Source organism: Hyla sarda, chromosome 1, assembly GCF_029499605.1.
Source record: "Hyla sarda isolate aHylSar1 chromosome 1, aHylSar1.hap1, whole genome shotgun sequence".
Taxonomy (NCBI): Eukaryota; Metazoa; Chordata; class Amphibia; order Anura; family Hylidae; genus Hyla; species Hyla sarda.
In genome coordinates this window covers 116,404,118-116,424,999 of record NC_079189.1, presented here as the reverse complement: position 1 = coordinate 116,424,999, position 20,882 = coordinate 116,404,118, and positions in this window count along the sequence as shown.

Sequence of the window (20,882 nt, the reverse complement as noted above, 5' to 3'; positions counted from 1 at the left end):
CTTACCTTTTTAACTGTGCATTTAATTCTTAGCTAATTGACATCAATATTTATGTATTTCAATTAGCTGTTGTTTTATCTACTTCCATGTTATATAATTGGAACCATTAGATTATCTCCCAGAGGCTTTTATATTGTATATAAAAGAATATGAATCATCCATTGTGTTTTACCTACATACAAAGTTAAAAGAAAACATACCGATATAGTCTAAAATTGAATAACTATGTAGAACACATAAAACAGTTATTTTCACATAGATTGTTAATAATACATGTTTTTTTTTAATATTTATTCAACCTCCATTGAGTGGATATAGTGGGCATATCAGGTCATTTTAAGATCAATTTATCATCTATATTTCTCTTTCCACTTGCTTTGAAAATATCTATTGATCCCTCTCCAAATGAATTTGATGGAAAAATACAGTGGTTTCTGTTATTCTGAAGTAAGCAATACGAACAAGTTCATGACACCTACATAATCCAAAAGGCAATGTATAGGAGTTCTCTTTGCAGCACTTCTTTTAACCCTTTAATGACAGAGGCTGTTTTGACCTTAATGGCCAATTCCCATTTTTTGATCCTGACATGCTTCTCTATAAGTAGTAATTACATTGGAATGCTTTTACTGAGCAATGGGATTCTGAAATTATGTTGATTATGGGATTCTTTTTGGGGAAATGTACTTTATTAGTTGTACTTTATTAGTGGTTATTTTTTTGTTGCTACATGCAGTGTTTTTTGTGAGAAACGTTCTGGCTTGTTTTTATTTTTTATAATATTTTTATGCTGTTCACTGTGCGGCAAAAAAATGTATTATCTTTATTTGGTGGGTCAGTGTGATTTTGACTATATCCAATTTTTTTTAATTTTTATTATATTTTTATTAACCATTTTGAAAAACAAAATCATACAGAAAATGAAGGTAGGGAGACCCGATACAGGGGTAACAATAGGTACAAAAGACTACACCTCTTGTCGGTTTCCTTGTCCACACCACAAAAGATACATAAATGGAAGATGTTGCTAAATAACAAAATAACAAAACAATCCCCTTCCCTCGCCCCTCCACTCCTGGGGGGAATCACGTGTCATCAGCATTTAGAGATCCATTAGAATCTAGCTATCTGGAAGCTGTAGCACTCCCAAAGTGCCCTTATACCACTCTGTGTGTCGGAAAGGTTTAACTATGTCGGCTGTCCCCGATGAGTCGAAGTGGGTAACGATAAAGGATTTCCATTAAGGGAAGAACTTCTTAGTACCTGAATTGCGATGGCGTTCTGCATCTAAACGGTCAACCCCCAAATAAATCTTTAATTGGGCAAACAACAAGTTTAAGTTTGGGACCTGTGATTCTAGCCATCTCAGGAGAACCACCTTAAAGCCACCAGTACTATAACATGAATTATGTGTGGGATATGACTACCCCCCCCCCCCCTCCCTCCGGGGGCCTAAATTGGTGAAAAAGCAGGGCCTGAGGAGTAAAAGGGAGAGAAACCTTCCACTTATCGTGAACATATGTGCATACCATCTGCCAGTAGTCAGCCAAGCCCAGACAGCTCCAAACTCCATGGTACAAATTAGTTAGGGGCGTGTTACACTTAGGACAGCTCGTGATTCTGTCAGGAAATGTGGGCGAAGGTAGGATGTTAAATCCGTAAAGGGCTGCATGAGATAGTTTGTAATATGTTTCCCGCCATCTCTCGTTAATGATGTGTTTGCGTACTAAACCCCAATCCGTTAGAATGATATCGTGTATATCCGCGTCCCCTGTCCATCACTCCCACGTGGGAAATAATGTCTGCGGCTCCAGAAAGAGGAGTAGAGCGACGAGATAGACGCCCTCCTCGGTTCCAAGCCAATAATATAGTCCAGGAGGTGATCAACGGCTTCCCCTGAAAGGTCTCTCAACCTGGACGAGTAGCAGGAGAACAATTGGTTGGCATAAAGCAAGTGTGACTGGGGTAAACCAAAAGTCTGCAAGATATCCCTGGGTAGGAGCCATTGTTTAGTTTCCCTGTTAAAAAGGTGACCCGCCGTCAGTACCCCCCTAGATTCCCAGAGTCGCAACCATAGAGATGTATTACAGTGGGGCAGTTCAGGGTGACACCTAAAGGGCATTCGCTTAGAGAGGAGAAACGGAAGTCGATAAATCGTACACACCTCCCTCCAGGCCACAATGGTGTCCCGGAGTAAGATCGAAGACCTGATCAAAGGAGGCAACTTAGCCTATGAGATATGAAGCAAAGCACTCAGAGACCAAGGTGCCGCCAATGCTCTTTCTACCGCTATATTAGAGTAATAGGTCGTGTCATGTAGCCAGTCCCTAACATGTGGAAATAGACATGTTAAATTGTATCCCCGCACATTCGGGAAGTTGACCCCCTCCGCCCTGCAAAGTATAAGTTTTTGGAGGGCAATCCGTGGGTGTTTTCCCTGCCATATAAAGTGAGTGAAATCAGCATTAAGATGACGAATATCGTCATGTCTCAAAAGTATGGGGAGAGTTTGGAGAGGATATAGGAGACGAGGAAAACTGATCATCTTAACTAGGTGGCAGCGTCCCAGAAAGGAGAGCGGTAGATTTTCCCAATGTTTAAGCTCCAATGAAATCTTCCCAAGAATAGGAGTGTAGTTCAGTTAATATAGGGTGTCTTATGCGGATCCCCAAGTAGGTGATGTGAGATGTTGTTATTGTTACCCCCAAGTCCCCCGCGGAGAGTAAGTTCCTAGGATTTCCACTTCCCAATGGTAGCAGCATGCTTTTGCTCGCATTTACCTTGTTACCTGTGAAGCAACCGACCTCTGTTAGGAAATCTAAGATTTTGGCTACATCCCTCACAGGGTTAAATAGATAAAGCAGAACATCATCTGCGAACATGGAAAGTCGCAATTCCCTGGAGCCCACTGTGATCCCCTCAAAGATGTCTCCGGTTAAAAGCGCTCGGGCGGGGGGCTCAATGGCAAAATCAAATAATAAGGGGGATAGTGGGCAGCCCTGTCTGGTGCCCCTCAACAGTGAAGACCTTTTCCGGGGTGAAGACCTTTTCCGTAAGTCCATTGTATAGGCCAGAGAGAAAAGAGCTGAATTTCCCACTGATCCCGAATTTAGACAGGACCAGTCTCAGCCAGTCCCAGCGAACATTATCGAAAGCCTTCTCGCATCAAGGGTCAACAACGAGGGCTGGGTGTCTGGTCGTGACTGGTCCCAAACCCCATCCATCACCGCCAGTACCTTACGGATATTAGTCACCGCAGATCTGGATTTTACAAATCCGACCTGGTGATCTCCCACCAAGTCAGGCAAAAATCGGGCCAGCCTGTCAGCAAGGATTTTAGAGAGTATCTTGACATCCTGATTAATGAGGGAAATGGGATGGTAGGAACCAGGATCTAGAAGGTCTTTCCCCGGCTTGGGCAACATCTTGATGTATGCTAATTTGGCCGTCGGGGAAATACATCCCGATCTATAAATTTCGTTGAAATTGCCCGTCAGGGTGGGGGAAAGTTTGTCTTTTAAAGCTTTATAAAATTCCCCCGGATATCCATCTGGGCCAGGGACCTTACCACCAGAAAGGAATGTGATAGGCTGATGCACTTCCTCCTCCGACACCTCAGCGTTAAGTTCATGACGCTGGTCCTCCGACAAAGACGGCAAAGGCATGGAACTAAGGAATCGTTCACCCACTCCATCGGAAGCTCGGGGTTCCGCATATAAATCAATGTAATAAGAACTTAAAATGTTGTTGAGCTCACCGGGGCCATACTTAGGTTGTCCCTGTGAGTCGCGTAGTGCCAGGACATGGGACAGGGTATACACTCCCTTGGCTAACCTTGCTAACAGTCGACCCGACTTGTTGCCATGTTTAAAGAATTCCGTTTCCATATGGGACCTATAAATGCGTTCCCACCTATCTAGCCATAACTCATAGGTGGATCGGGCCTCCTGCCATTTCAACTTGTTAGCTGGAGTAGGGGAGTCAACAAAGCGGGAATATGCCTCAGACAAAGTCATGCTAGCAGTCTCAAAACCCTCCCTGGTCTTACGTTTCAAAGAGGAGCAATACATCATAATTTTACCACGTATCACTGTCTTGGCTGTTTCCCAATACAAAACCGGAGTGTCTTTATGCGCCCCATTGTCGGATTCAACTCCACCCACCACCCCGCTAGCAGGTCTAGAAATGAGTCGTCTTTGTGTAAATAAGTCGGAAAGCGCCAAGGAAAGTCAGTGCCCTTGGGACTGGTCGGCATAAGGTCCAACGTCACTGGAGAATGGTCAGACAAGACCATCTCCTGAATGTTCACCTCTAGTAATCTGGAGCGGAGGGATGGGCTGATCAGGAAATAATCTATCCGGGACCATGTGTTGTGCATGTTGGAGAAATGCATGTACTCACAAGTGTCAGCATGAAGATGATGCCAGGCGTACATAAAACTTGTTTAGGCGAGTAGAGGGGGGAGAACTTTGTCATTTTGTTGGATGACCACTGGCGTAGTCGACGCCCCAGACCTGTCCAGCATTGGGTTCGCTACCGTGTTGAGATCTCCACCCAACAGAGTGAGTGGACCTGCCGTGCGGTTGATAGAATCTGTCAGGGAGGCGAAAAAAGAAGTGTTAACACCATTAGGTGCGTATACATTAAAAATATCATACACCTGTCCCGCTTGTTCAAGTGTGGTATGGGACATACGATCCTCATTATCATGTACATGGGAAAGCAATCGACAGGGAAAAGCTTTGTGTATGAGTGTCAACACCCCTGACTTGCCCTCCACTGCGGACAGGCCCCCTACCTGGCCCACCCATAATTTGCGCATCCTTTGGAAGTCACCCTCCGTGAGATGCGTCTCTTGCAAAAGTACAATATCAGGGAGAAGGCGTTTTAGATACCTCAGAATGGACATGCGCTTCTGTGGTGATCTCAGGCCCTTAACATTCCAGGAAATTACTCTACACATGTATATCACTTCCCCCCGCCCCCAGAATCGAAGGAGGACCGAAGGTACACATACTCTCGCCGGGTATCACCCCATCAGGAGGAGAGGTGGACGGGAGTGGCAGACACAATAACAGGTGAAGCAACAAGGACAAGGGGAGCTCAGGATGACGTACAGATGGCAGTGACTGAAGAGAGAGCGTCACATCAGGAAGGAAAAACAAACAGACCGTGGCATCAGAGTGTAGAGTTCGAAGGACAGAGGACATAGAAAAAGAACAACAACAGAAATAAAAACAACCAAAGGAACAATCCACTAAGTAGTGGCGCCCAGGATGACACTGTGGACGCCATCAGGATGGTATGGGACTTAACTTTTTTTGGACACATAGTGAGACCAGGACCCCCACCCCCCACCCTGCTGAACAGTAAACGTTTAACTCCCCTTTATATAGAGAAAACTGCGTTGAGAGCATTCAGAACTATAAGTATCCCTGGCAGTAAAATCCGTATCTAAGGTCAGGCCCCCAGATCTCATACCACACTATGATATTTGCCCTGAACTACCCACAACAGTATTAGAGTGTAGGCTTAATGATCAGAAGAAACAAACATAGCTGGGTCCCAGGCTACACCTCCTCCCTCCTTAATAACCCACTCTGAGCAAAGTGCATAACCAAAATAGAGATACTCAGTCCTCAGTCCGGGGAAGAAGATCGGCTGCTGCGGCTCCTGCTACGATGGCTCGGCGATTTTCTCCTTTTCCTGTGGTCACTGGGCGAACTTGATCTATCTTCACGGCGACGGTGGGATCTGGAATATTGTTCACCCCTGCCCACTGAGGGCGATGATGAGCGCTGGGGGAGAGCCTGTGGTCGGTCAGTCACCAGGGACAGTAGATCCTGAAGCACTGCTGCTGCATCTTCTGGAGTTTGAAAGGAGCTGAAGGAGCCATCCAGTAGAAAGACTTTTAGAGTGGCAGGGTCCTGCAGGTTGAAGCGCTTCTTCGCCCTGTACAGGGCAGTGCAAATGGCGCTGAAAGCTTTGCAGGCCCTTGGTGATTTCGGCTGAAATCAGGATTTTTTTGTTGCGATAGGTCAAGGGGGAGGTACGCTTCCGGAAAGCCCTGAGGATTTCAATCTTATCATTGTAGTCCAGTAATTTCAGTATCACTTGGCGTGGGCGAGAAGCTGCACCATCCAAAGCTTTTGTGCGTTTAGGCTGCAGTTGTCCCAGGCGATGCGCCCTTTAAACTCGGCACTTGTGTTGTAGACCAAGAGCCTTAGGAAGGTCGCTCTCGCAAAATTCCTGCAGATCTGACTGTAGAAGGGTTTCACTCACCCCCACCAGGCGAAGATTGTTGCATCTGGACCTGTTTTCTACGTCATCCAGCTTTTCGCTAATATAACAGAGGTCTTTTCCGCTTGCCTCACTCTGGTGACTAGCCCTCCATTTACTTCTTCCAGGGTTGTTATACATTTTTCCGTCTCTCCCAGTCTAATATCATGTTCTTGCACCTCGGACTGCAGTTGCGACAAGGATGATTTAATTGTGGCTTCCACAGTGCGTTGTATAGTAGGAGCGATCAAGTGCACTAAGGCTGCCACCAGAGATTGAAGGTCCGCAGGACAGTTCAGTATAGCATCCGCCGGCACTACTGTAGCGATGGGGCGAGGCTGGGATGGGGCAGATGCGTCCTGAACAGGCGCGGTTAGGGAAAAAAGTATTTGGCTGCCTGCCACCTCCATCCCCTCAGAGGGAAAATTTACACCCGCGTTTGTTACTGGTTGTGTAGAGACAGTCAGCGGGGGGGGGGGGGGGGGGTTAACCTGCATGGCCGTCAGGCCATTGTCCAGAGTACGTGCTTGACCTCTACTGATATAGCGGTCCATTTGTACAATGACGGTGCAGAAGAGAGAACAGTAAGACACAATATGTGTGAGAGAATGCTCAATTGATAACTGTGGCAAGAGCTCCCTCTAGGGTAGATAGGATGTATTACAACAGTAAGGAGAATGCAGGCATCAGTGGACCATGAATTCTGCGCAGGCACACTGCTCCAAAAAATCAACTAACTTCCGGGTGAGTAAGTAGTTTGCACTGTAGCTGAGACCCACCACTAAGCTGTATATTTGATATCAGCAGTAAAGAAAGTCACACAGATAGACCTCCCCTAGGTTAGGGCCTGTCAGTGGCCGGGCACAGCGCCAATCAGCACAGCTCGGCAATATAGCAGTTCCTTCCATTCTCCCTTTATAATGGGGAGGAGTGCTTGCCCTATTCCAGCTCACCTCCGTGACTCCTCAGATGTAGTCCGGGGGCCAGACACTGTCCCTGAGTAGATCCGCTGCGCTACAATGATGCGAGCGCTTCCTGCGCTTTCTCTTTTCTCCCCACTGTCAGCGCGCTCTCCTGCCCTCAGCGGAGAAGGAAGATGGCGGCGGGTGGGAACTGTGGGAGGCCGCGACCGATATGTCCTGCTGCCGCGCGGTCTGGGTGTCAGGATTGAGCGTCCTTGGTGGTGCAGGCGGTCACCTGAGCAGTCCAGTAGGTGCGGGGAGCGGGGCCGGGGCCGGTACTTTGCAGGTACAAGGTGAGTCTCCTGGCTCACTACATGGCTGCGCCAAGCTTTTTATTTACTTTTTCCTTTTAACACCAAAAATCTTTTTTTCTCTTTTTTTTTTTCGTTCGACAACCTTGTGTGTGGGCTTATTTTTTGTGGAATGATTAGTGCTTTTCATTGTACCATTATTGTGATACATACCACGTTTTAACATTTTTACAGCATTTACTGTGAAAATAAATAATTTTATTGTTTTACAGTAAAAAATTGTTGCACGTGTCATGATACTTATTGGCCCTCACTTACTAAGCTAAAACCGACTAGGGTTTGTCATGTTATTCCTAGTTATTTTGGGGCATAGTGTTTGTGACATGTCTGCGCCAGAGTATACCAGGAATATACAACAAACCTGACATTGCATTGTTTAACAAAAAAAAAACAAAAAAGTTTGCCCAAAAACAAGTGGGATTTCACAACTCAACTTATTTACTTTCGAATTCACAGAAAATTATGTGAATAAATGGCTGGAAATTTCTACCAAGAAAAAGCTGGTCAGGAAATATTCTCGACTTTGAATCCCCACAGTAAATAGAGAGGAATCCTGCAAGTCTGAAGGTGCATTCATACGCTTTTAGATTTTTGCGGGTTTTCCGCTGCATATTTGAAAGTGGGCAGGCTCTTCTCGGCTGTCCGAAGCAGATTTTCCGTGGCAGAATTTACTCTGCGGAAAATTCGCCGCAGTCCCTACTGACTTCAACGGGGCTTGCGGCAGATTTTCCGCAGCGTAAATTCCTCCATGGAAAATCTGCTGCTGACAGCCGAGAAGAGCCTGCCCCCTTTCAAATACGCAGCAGAAAACCCACAAAAACAAAAAGCATGTGAACACACCCTCAGACAACATTTCACACAAGTAAAAACCCAACACTCTTAGTAAATGAGTGGCATTATGAATAATTTTTTTTTTATAACAAAGGTCTTTATTGGGAAAGGGGCCTTTTTAAATACACTTTGTTTACTCTTTATTTTAATGCCTTTTACCTGTTATACATCTGTTATTCTATACTGCAGTGCATCTGTACTGTAGCATAGTACACTGACACAGTGAGACTCAGTCCATGGCTAAACCTCATAGACTTCTGTACTTGACAAACTTGCAGGATTGCCAATGGGAGAAAAGGGAAGCCCCTATCAATCCTATTAAAGGACAACTGCAGCTTAACCCCTTAAGGACCAATGCAAATAAACCTGTACGCCCCTAAAAGACCAGGCCTGTTTTTTCAAATCGGGGATGTCTGTCTTTATTAGAGAATAACTCTGGTAACGTTTTGCCAATCACTATAATTCTGACATTGTTTTTTTGTCACAAGTTGTCCTTCATGTACATAGTAAAATTAAGCCGATATCATTTGTATTTTTTTTTTACAATGCAAAAAATCATGAAATTTTTACAAAAAATTACGATTTTTTGCTATTTTAACACTAATTGGTTGCATATATTTATACTTACTGACCAAATAGTTCATGAAACTTATACTTTCAGATGTCTACTTTATTTTGACGTCATTTTTTAGTTTTTAATTAACATTTTAAATTAGTTAGAACCCTAACAATTTAACTTGAAATTTTGAAAATTTTGAAAATTTGAAAAGTAAATTTTTTTTATGTGCTATGCAAGGTTTGCAGAAATTAAAAGGTAGTAGAACATAGGAACACCCCCCAAATGACCCCATTTTAAAAACTAGACCCCTCAAGGTATTCGCTAGGGGGTACAGTGAGTATTTTAACACCATAGTTTTTTGGCAGGAATTATTACAAAGTCAGTGTTAAAAATTCGAAAATTGCAATTTTTCACAAATGCATCATTTGGGGGGCATATTTTTTGTACATCACTTCTGATATTGAAATAAATGCACCCTATATTTTATTTAGCTGCTTGTCCCATGTTCGGAAATACCCCCGCTTTGGCCATATATGGTTCCTTGGCCGCGTGGTAGGACTCAGAAGGAGAGGAGCGCCATTTGGCTTTCAGGGCAGAACAGTACCCCCACCCCCACAAGTGACCCCATTTATATACCGCACCCCTACAAGTTATTGGCTGGTCGGCTGGCAGTATAACGCGTCTGTCTGTGACAGTTAAGGCTCCTGATGGATATATCCGCCATGTTGTGGGAATAAGCACCCGCTCATGGCGAATATATCCATCACTGCTGCGGCTGGGTAGCTCAGTGTGTCCGCTCATGACTGCTGGCGGAAAATCCGCCGCTATGAGTGGACGCACAAAGCTACCCAGCCGCAGCAGCGAGCTCATTACCGTGACTGCTGCATAATGTGTAGGATCACGTGGCGGACATCCGCAACATATTACATGCTGCGGATGTCCGCCAATGCGATCCTACACATTATGCTTTTTTTTTTTATTAGATTCATTTAATAAATGTATATTTAATATATAATTTTTTTTACACTTTTATTACATTTTTATTTATTTTTACACTTTTATTTTATTTATTTATTTATTTTTACACTTTTTAATGCTTTGGAATACTTAGTATTCCAAAGCATTGTAGTTATATGCTGCCTGCCAGTTTTCACTAGCAGGCAGCATATTTCACTGGCAGGCAATACCCAGGGCAGACCTGGGGGTCTTTGTAGGACCCCCGGCAGCCCAGGCATGCAGCAGCACCCCGCGATCGCGATGCTCCGGGGTGCTGCAGGAGAGACAGAGGGAGCCCCCTCCCTCTGTCAGAACTCCTTACAGCACGCGGTCACTTCTGACCACGGCTGTAGGGGTTAAACTGTCGGGAGTGAAGTGAACTTCACTCCCGGCAGTGCGGCCACACACAGCACCCCGCGATCGCGCTGCGGGGTGCTGCAGAGGAGACAGAGGGAGCCCCCTCCCTCTGTCAGAACTCCTTACAGCCGCGGTCACTTCTGACCGCGGCTGTAAGGGTTAAACTGGCGGGAGTGAAGTGAACTTCACTCCCGGCAGTGCGGCAGGTCCCGGCCAGCCGCGGACACACACAGCACCCCGCGATCGCGATGCGGGGTGCTGCAGAGGAGACAGAGGGAGCTCCCTCCCTCTGTCATAACACTTACAGCCCGCGGTCACTTCCGACCGCGGCTGTAAGGGTTAAAACTGCCGGGACCGAAGTTTACTTCGGTCCTGGCAGTGCAGCAGGGTCCCGGCTGTGTGATACAGCCGAGTCCCTGCCGCGATCTCGTGGGTGCACTGGGCAGCACCCACGAGAAGAATGGACGAGTATAGACGTCCAGGTGCGGGAACGCCCGCCAACCTGGACGTCTATACTCGTCCGTGGTCGTTATCGGGTTAATATACACTTATCCCCTATCTACAAGATAGGGGATAAGTGTTTGATCGCGGGGGGTCCGACCGCTGGGACCCCCCACAATCTCCTGTACTGGGCCGAGGCTGTGCCGTGGCTCTCCCGTGCAGGGGGCATGCCTGCCGCAGCATGACGTTGCGGCCGGCACGCCTCCTCCATGCATCTCTATCGGAGAGGCGGGGAGGCAGCGTTCGTGCCTCCCCGGCACCCCCATAGAACTGTATGGGGAGGGGACCTCTAGGTCGACGCTACGCGCCTTAGCGCTCACTATGAGTGCTAATGGCGGCGCCCCATTAGGGAGATCACGGCGGGTCCCAGCGGTCGGACCCCCCGCGATCAAACACTTATATCTTGTAGATAGGGGATAAGTGTATATTGTGCTGCAGTTGTCCTTTAATGCAGTGGTCAGTACCTACCAAGGCGTCTATGGGAATAAAACTGTTGAGACAGGCACAATTTCGTTTTCAGCAGTTGCAGCGGCATCACAGGTGTGATACAGGGGCCAGAGCAGCGTGACGTCACGGCTCTGCCCCTAATGCAAGTCTATAGGAGGGGCGTGAATGGTCACCACACCCCCTCCCGTAGACTTGTATTGAGAGGGAGGAATGTGATGTCATGAGGGGGCGGAGCCATGATATCACGATGCTCCGGCCCCTGTATAGCCCGTCATTACGCACAGAGCGAGTTTGCTCTGTGCAGTGATGACAGCGGTGCCGCAGCTGAGATCGCGGGGGGCCCGCCGCTGGGGATAGGGGATAAGATGCCTAGGTGCAGAGTACCCCTTTAAGTACCCATACATCCTAGAGAAGGAATGGGATACATTGTCAATATTTTTATTGCATTTACATCTTAAACTTATTTTTATTTAAACATTTTAATTCTATCATATTTCTATGCTTCTATAGTGCCTGTAAAAAAAATAAATCTAGCGGTTTAATTATAGTCTAATGCAAAGTAATCAGAAATCATAGTCTCATACATAGTTATCAGAAATTTCCAGAGAAAATGTGTCATATTGTGGATTACAGCAATATATTTTTAATCTTTCATGTGTATACACCATAATATATAGAACATATTGAACAATACCACAGTGATTAATAATGCCATTAATATTATTTTTTGTATAGTATTATTTTTATTTCCAGTTGCTTTTTAGGGCCACCTTAGAGTGATTGTCTTCAATCAATCACTCAATAGGACTGACAATCTAAGTTCCCATAATCTCACACTAGGACCAATTTATTAGAACGTTAGATGCTGTTTTAAAAAGTATGTGATAAAACATGGAAACCCATAGGACACCCACATAAGTACAATATCTATGTATATATTTTCCATGGTCATGATTTTCCATTATTTAGAACAGGGATAAATGAAGAGTAGTAGAGTAGAGTGTAAGGGGAACTGGAATAATAACTCTTTATTTATATAGTGCACACAGATTCCACAGCGCTGTACACTTAAATTAGTCCCTGTCCCCATTGGGGCCCAGAAGAATAGAATAGAAGCAGTGTGGATGCAGTAGAGATCTGGGTGGAACTGTAAAGGGCAACTTGGTGGCCGTGACTGTGAGTAGACGGGAGTTAGACATATGTACATATTTGTCTATTTACTTCTGGTAAGCTTCCAAAATCTGAAATGCATCAAGGTATTTTGCAACTTTCAAATCACATCCCCTTCTATTTGCTCCTATGATATAGCTGGTGGGAGGGGCTGTTCTGGTCTTAACATAGTGTCACCAAACACTCTTCAGACTCTTCATATTTCTACTATGTTTCCTGGGTTCCTGTCACCTTCTCTTACCGGTCCATTCTTTAGCTATTGGGTTGGAGAGTGGGAGAGATGTGAAGGAGGGCATCCAAAGGGTTTGAACTGACGTATACTGCATGTGGTGGGTACAAGCTGGATGAGCATGTTAGGGTACCTGTCTGGATGCAGTTACAGTCATGGCGGTAAATGTTGGCACCCCTGAAATTTTTCAAGAAAATGAAGTTTTTTTCACAGAAAAGGATTGCAGTAACAGATGTTTTGCTTTACACGTGTGTATTCCCTTTGTGTGTATTGGAACTAAACTAAACTAAAGGAGGGAATAAAAAGCAAATACCAAACACCAAACTCCAAAAATGGGCTGGGCAAAATTATTGACATCCTTTCAAAATTGTGGAAAAATAAGATTGTTTCAAGCATTAAACTCACCTGGGGCAAGTAACAGGTGTGGGCAATATGAAAATCACACCTGAAAGCAGATAAAAAGGAGAGAAGTTTACTTAGTCTTTGCAATGTGTGTCTGTGTGTGCCACACTAAGCATGGACAACAGAAAGAGAACCAAAATTCTGGAAAAATATCAATAATCTCAAGGTTACAAGTCCATCTCCAGCGATCTAGATTTGCCTTTATCCACAGTGCGCAACATTATCAAGAAGTTTTCAACCCATGGCACTGTAGCTTGGACAGAAGAGAAAAATTTATAAAAGGTGTCAACACAGGATAGTACGGATGGTGGATAAGCAGCCCCAAAAAAGTTCCAAATATATTCAAGCTGTCCTGCAGGCTCAGGGAGCATCAGTGTCAGCGCGAACTATCCTTCAACATTTAAACAAAGTGAAACGCTATGGCAGGAGACCCAGGAGGACCCCACTGAAGACATAGAGACATAAAAAAGCAAGACTACTGTCAGCACCGGCATGGTTAACAGGTGCTGACAAGGTGTTGTTTGCAAGGTTGCCGGGTTACGCCCTGCTGTCTGAGTGGCTAGCTACTGATTGACCACATGTGCATCTCCCTATATTACCAGGCATCAGTCACTGGGAAGATGCCTGTGAAAGCGGTCATTACCTGAGTAGCTAGCATTTCATTATTCCCTTGTATACCCGGCAACTTGACTTCTGGCTTCATATCTGACTTCTCTTTGGTTATAGCGATTCGGCACCTCTTCCCACTCCTGGCTAGACTCGGTTTGACTGACATTGACTTTATGTTTATTTGTTTAGTTTGTCTTTGTTAGTTGCTTGTTTCCCTGTTGCTCCTGACAACTAACAGGATTGTATTTTATTGTGTTGACATTTGACTCCCTTCACTTATTTAGGAAGGGATTGTCGACCAGTTGCCGGCCTATCATTTAGGATAGGCGGACAAGTAGGCAGGGACAGGGGAGTGGGTAAGCTTAGCGAGCACTCCTTCCCTGCCCATACGTGACATTTTCACAGGCCCAAACTACTACCTGCATCTGCTATGATGGAAGCAATAACTGCTTTAGTAGAGCAAATGCAGGGATTAACCCAGTTAGTGCATTCTCTTGCTGAGAGGGTTCAGGCTCAGGAGACAGCTAATGGTCAGTCAGTGGTCTGTCCTCCAGCTGTTTCAAGTGACCCTAAAATTTATCTTCCTGACCGTTTTTCAGGTGACCGAAAGAAATTTGTTGTCTTGAGAGAGAGTTGTGAGCTATATTTTCGCATGAGACCACAGTCTACTAGCACAGAGGATCAGAGAGTAGGACTTATATTGTCTTTGTTACAAGGAGACCCTCAAGAGTGGGCTTTCTCCTTTCCTTCCTCAGCTCCTGAATTAAGTTCAGTGGAGGCTTTCTTTTCTGCTTTGGGCCTTCTTTATGATGAGCCAGACCATGCAGCCTTTGCAGGATCGCAGCTAGTCAATCTTAAGCAGGGAAAGAGAACAGCAGAGGAGTACTGTGCGAATTTTCGGAAGTGGTGCACGGCTTCAGGTTGGAATGATCCAGCCCTCAGGTGTCAGTTCAGACTAGAATTATCTGACGCTATTAAGGATGCTTTTGTAAGTTATCCATCACCTGACTCATTAGAACAAGCGATGACATTAGCTATACGACTTGACAGACGTATGAAAGAAAGAAATCGAGAGCGGACTTTTAATTCTGTTCCTCACTCTCCTTCCTCCATGTTTCCATCTTTTCCTGTCCCTCATGTCTCTGCCGAGGAACCTATGCAGATAGGGAAATTTTCCCCTCAGCAGAGAAAATCCATTCGGAAGAAAAGCACATGTTTCTTTTGTGGAGACGAAGGACATCGGTTCCAGAATTGCGTCAAATGCCAGCGCCTAAATGACAATCAGGGAGGTCATTTAGGCACACAGGTACCTCCAAATTTATCTTCAAAAATTTTGTTACCAGTGCAAATATGTTTTCAAAAGAGAAAAATATTTGGTAAAGCTTTTGTTGATTCTGGTTCTGCTGCTAATTTTGTGGATCTAAAATTTATTAAGTCTTTAAATTTACCTTTGAGACGGTTGAAGGATCCAATCAGTTCTTAAGTGGCCAGCAATGAGTCCAGATCTAAATCTCATTGAACACATGTGGAGAGATCTTAAAATTGCTGCTGGGAAAAGGCGCTCTTCCAATAAGAGAGACCTGGATCAATTTGCAAAGGAAGAGTGGTCCAACATTCCGGCTGAGAGGTGTAAGAAGCTTATTGATGGTTATAGGAAGCAACTGATTTCAGTTATTTTTTTCCAAAGGGTTTGCAACCAAATATTAAGTTAAGGGTGCCAATAATTTTGTCCAGCCCATTTCTGGAGTTTGGTGTGACATTATTATTTCTTGAAAAATTTCAGGGTTGCCAACATTTACGGCCATGACTGTATGCTAGAAGGATTCTGGCAACCGTTTAACTAAGGTAGATGTTAATGTACAAAAATTTGCTGATGACATTACTTACACATTGACAATACAATCTCAGGACTGTTCTAGAATTCTATCAGTTTCCTGTTTGGACCAAAGATTATTAAAAAGCTTGGACAATGCATGCCAATTCATTTATTACAATATATAGGATTGTTTAGAAAATGTATTAGAAAAGAAGATATCAGCATTCTAAAAAGCTTCCTTTACATTGGTGTAAAGAATCGTAATGAAATGCACGTTTTAGTCATGTTTCTCCTGGCAGCAAAGAATCAATATGCAAATGAAGATAAACTGCCTACCAGATGTGCATTATTTTCCCAACTAATAATTAACGTGGATGCCATGTTTGAAAAATAGTGTAACATATTTACATTTCCATCTCACTCATGGCATAAAGGTTTCCATACAAATAGAAAATTAAATGTATAATAAGATGTATACAATCCTGTTTCATGTTGTGGGGATTCACAATATACCAGGATCCAAGAATCTAGACAGAATTTTACTTTACATTGTAAACAGTTTCACTCTCATGTCTTTTTGGCAATTCACAGAATTATACAGAACCCTACACTGTATCAGTGATGTCTCCAGATAGCTTTTTCTTGCTAGTTAGGTTTAAGGCTCTTTAATGGAATGTGTTTTGACACACATGGTATAGGTGACACAAGGCAGACAGTTTTATTTTTCCTGGAGGAGAGCTTATTTCATAATGCCACAGAGATGAGGCTTCCATAAGGTGCCAGTCACCCAGTTATGTGTACGCACTGTCATGGCTAGCAGCCTGTTGATTATGCTCCAAGCTCATTCATTGGCTGATCACTTTGTTCTGACCTGTCAAAAACATTAGTCATTGGCTGTACATTTCATGTACTGGGGATGTGCGACCAACAAATGACAGCAGCAAATGGGCCACATGAACATTTTAAGAAACATTTGTACAGCGCTCCTCTCATGATAGTTAAGCCTTGTGGTATGCTCGCTAAACAGACACTGATCTACAAGACTGACGCTCTTTAGTGTGTGCATTAGCTCTGGTAATAGAGTGCAAACCAAGAATTTGGAGTTTGGTGAGACATTGGCCCTCATTTACTATTGCAAATCCGACATGTTTTGTCGGGTTGTACGCCAGATTCTGTCTGCGCCAGATTTTGCGCCAGAATTGAAAAAACCCCGGCTAACTCTCCATTTTGCTAAGAAAACCTGAAAAGGGGGCATGACCACCAGGAAAAGGGGGTGTGGTCTCAAAAAGGGGCGTGCTCCCGACTGTTTCACAAAAAAACAACATATTTACTAAGGTTTCCACAGAAAATGTGATGGATTTGAGTTGTGGAAAACCAGACAGATCAGAGCATGTGTAAAATAAAAAAAGCAAAGTGTAGGGAAGTTGAAAATGTAGGGAAACCTTAGTAAATACCGTGGCAAATAAATTGTAGGGAATTAAAACCCACAAAGAAACCTACACTCCACTCTTAGTAAATAAGGGCCATTGGTTTTCCTCAGCTCAAATCCACCACATTTTATGTGGAAACCTTAGTAAATATGTTGGGTTGTGAAAATGTAGGGAACACGCCCCTTTTCAGAGACTACGCCCCCTTTCCCCCGGCAGCCAAGCCCCTTTTTCGGGTTTTCTTAGCAGAATGGAGAGTTAGTCGGATTTTTCAATTCTGGCGCACATTCTGGCACAATATCTGGCGCAGACAGAATTTCTGGCACAATGCGACAGAATCTGGCGCGCAACCCGACAAAACATGTCGGGTTTGCAATAGTAAATGAGGGCCATTATTTCCAATTTGCTTTTTTCCGCCCTTTTTTGGTTTAGTTCCAATACACACAAAGGGAAAAAACATGTGTATAGCAAAACATGTGTTACTGCAATCCTTTTCTGTGAGAAATACTTCCTTTTCTAGAAAAATTTCAGGGGAGCCAACATTTACGGCCCTGACAGTATATATATATATATATATATATATATATATATATATATATATATATATATATATATATATATATATATATATATATATAATTTTTTTTTTTTTATACTAAAAATATTATCCTTTACTGTGGAAAACAGCCTCCAGAAGGCCCAGCAGGCATTCAACCGAACTGATCTTTTGGATCAAGTCAGAATTGCCTTTTCATTTTTTCCTGGGGAAAAAAAGGCATTTGTGAGGTGAAATTGAAATTTTGGGGGACAATATTTTAGTGCAGTAAACTTAACATAAAAATGACATGTTATCTTTATTCTGTAGGTCTATACAATTACGCCAAATTCCAATTAATACCGGTTTTGTTTTATTTTACATTTAAATAAAGAAATATGCTTAAAATAATTATAAACCCTATTAGCTTCCCATAATGAAATATTTTAAGTAATCACTGAAATCTTCAGAATTGCGCTCAGCTAGTCGAGCTTTTAGACTCTAGTAGCAGAGTCAATATGGCCAGCAAAAAGGCCTGGTAAAAGCCTCCAGCTGCCATATAAACTGGGACCCTGAAATTGCCTTGTGAGGGTGCCAATCAGTCACTAGCAACTAGAGATGAGCGAATTTTAGAAAAATTAGATTCGGACGATTTTTTTCTCTATTTTTTGCATTTTTTAGGTAGTACTACTACTCCCAGCATGGAACATACTGTTCCATGATGGGAGTAGTACCTATGCTAATAGACAGATCGCCCTGGGTGTCAGGAGTGCTGCAATCGTCCTGTATAATGTATAGATGCGGGCGGCTTTCTCACACTCTGCTCAATGCTGGGAGCTGTAGTACCTGCTTTAATAGACAGATCACAGCGGGTTTCACTTCTGACACCTGTTGCGATCTGTCTATTAATGCAGGTACTACAGCTCACCGAATGGAGCAGAGTGTGCTCCATGATGGGAGAAGTAGTACCTGCAAGTAAGGAAAGATCATAGCGGGTGTCACTCCTGACACCCGTTGCGATTGTCCTGTAAAGTGTATAGATGTGTTGGCGGCCGGCCTCTCTTCTCTGCACCCACTGTAGTATAAGTATATGCTGTATATATACCTATTATTCTTATTTCCCGCAGAGAGCTGTGATTTGCTGGAACCATCTGACCAATCACAGCTCTCTGCAGGAAATATGAATAAGTGATGTGAATTCTATTCACATCACTGGCCGACCGGACTATAGTGCAGAGATGAGAGCACAGGAGAAAGCCGCTCCATCTCTGCAATATAAAGGACAATCACATCGGGTGTCAGGAGTGACACCCAGGGCAATCTGTCTATAAGTATCGGTACTACAGCTCCCATCATGGAGCAGTCTGTTCCATGCTGGGAGTAGTAGTACTACCTAATAAATGTAAAAAATAGAGGTAAAAAAGTGAAACACACATACACACACTTTCTTAAACAAAATATTAAAATACATTACTTTTTTATTCATATTTTTGTCTTTTAATTTTCAGAAGCGGGCAGGGACGTAAAAATTCAGTTCTCAATATTAAAAATGATTGAGGAGTGCATTTCATAACTTTTTTTCTAGTTTTTGTTCTAAATCATAATTTTTTTTTCACTTTACTTTTTTAGCCCCATTTATTTTATTTTATTCTTTCGGGCATTTAGATCTGTTGCTATGAATAATTGTGGGGGTCAGAGATGAGCCAAGGACAGGGACATCAGTAATATGTATAATACAGTAGGCAACAAAAGGCTGAGTTTCCCTAATTTACCAAAAATCCATAAATTTACAGAGGTCTATCAGAAATTAAAAATACTTCAAATTGTAATTTGCAGAGGCAGATGGCTGGGACAATAATATATGTATGTATTTAATGTAATTGTAAAGGACAATGTCATTGTAATTATACAATATGAGCTTGTTTTAAATGACAAATCACTGCAAAACTTTTCTTGTATTCCAATGTCTCTGCATATGCAGGAAGACATGGATGGGAGCTATAGTTTCAGTATGGATGTTGGTAAGGATGTTTTAGTTGCTGTAAGCTGTAGAAGGGAATATGTAACCATTAATGTGGGATTATCTTTTTATATACCGTATTTATCGGCGTTTAACACAGACTTTTTAGGCTAAAATTTTTAGCCTAAAGTCTATGTGCGTGTTATACGCCGATACACCCCCAGGAAAGGCAGGGGGAGAGAGGCCGTCCCTGCCCGCTTCTCTCCCCCTGCCTTTCCTGGGGTCTAGAGCCCTGCTGCCGGCCCTTCTCTCCCCCTGGCTATCGGCGCCGCTGCCCGTTCTGTCCCCCTGACTATCGGTACCGGGGCCCCATTGCCGGCGCCGGTAGCCAGGGGGAGAGAAGCGGCGCCGACAGCCAGGGGAAGAGAAGGGGCAGCGGCACCCATTGCCTCCCCCCATCCCCGGTGGCATAATTACCTGTTGCCGGGGTCGGGTCCGCGCTGCTGCAGGCCTCCGGCGTGCGTCCCCTGCGTCTTTGCTATGCGCTGCGCGGCGCATGACGTCAGTGCTCCGCGCCGTGCATAGCAACGACTCAGGGGACGCACGCCGGAGGCCTGCAGCAGCGCGGACCCGACCCCGGCAACAGGTAATTATGCCACCGGGGATGGGGGGAGGCAACGGGGCAGCGGCGCCGGCATTGGGTGCCGCTGCCCCTTCTCTCCCCCTGGCTGTCGGCGCCGGCAATGGGGCGCCGGCACCGATAGTCAGGGGGACAGAACGGGCAGCAGCGCCGATAGCCAGGGGGAGAGAAGGGCCGACAGCAGGGCTCTAGACCCCAGGAAAGGCAGGGGGAGAGATGCTGGCAGCGACGGCCTCTCTCCCCCTGCCTTTCCTGGGGGTGTATCGGGGTATACACGCGCACACACGCACCCTCATTTTACCATGGATATTTGGGTAAAAAACTTTTTTTACCCAAATATCCTTGGTAAAATGAGGGTGCGTGTTATAGGCCGGTGCGTGGTATACACCGATAAATACGGTATGTGAAAAATCTTTAAATTTTTATATAGGGGATTAGAGATGAGCGAATCGAAGCTGACGAACCCCAATTCTTTACGAATTTCATGAAATATTCGATTTGCAATTAATACAAATATCGCCGCAATTCTATCATGCAAATTGCTTCAGTAAACTCCATTTACTGTGGTCCAGGCTCCAGGGCATCTAAAATGTTGGATCCACATGTCAGTACATGGGGCAAGGAACACTGGGAAGGCGGAAAGGCAAGGCGGGAAGGGAAGTAGGTGGGATGACGCTGAATCACATGCAGGATGCAGCCTATCAGTAGCCAGTCACCCCTTTGATGTCACAGCCCTATATATTCGGCAGCCATTTTGTGGCTCTTCATATCATTCATTAGACTGCATAGAGAAAGGACGGACATCGCTGTGTTTGTGTTACACAGATAAGCTCATTCCAGCAGCATTTCAC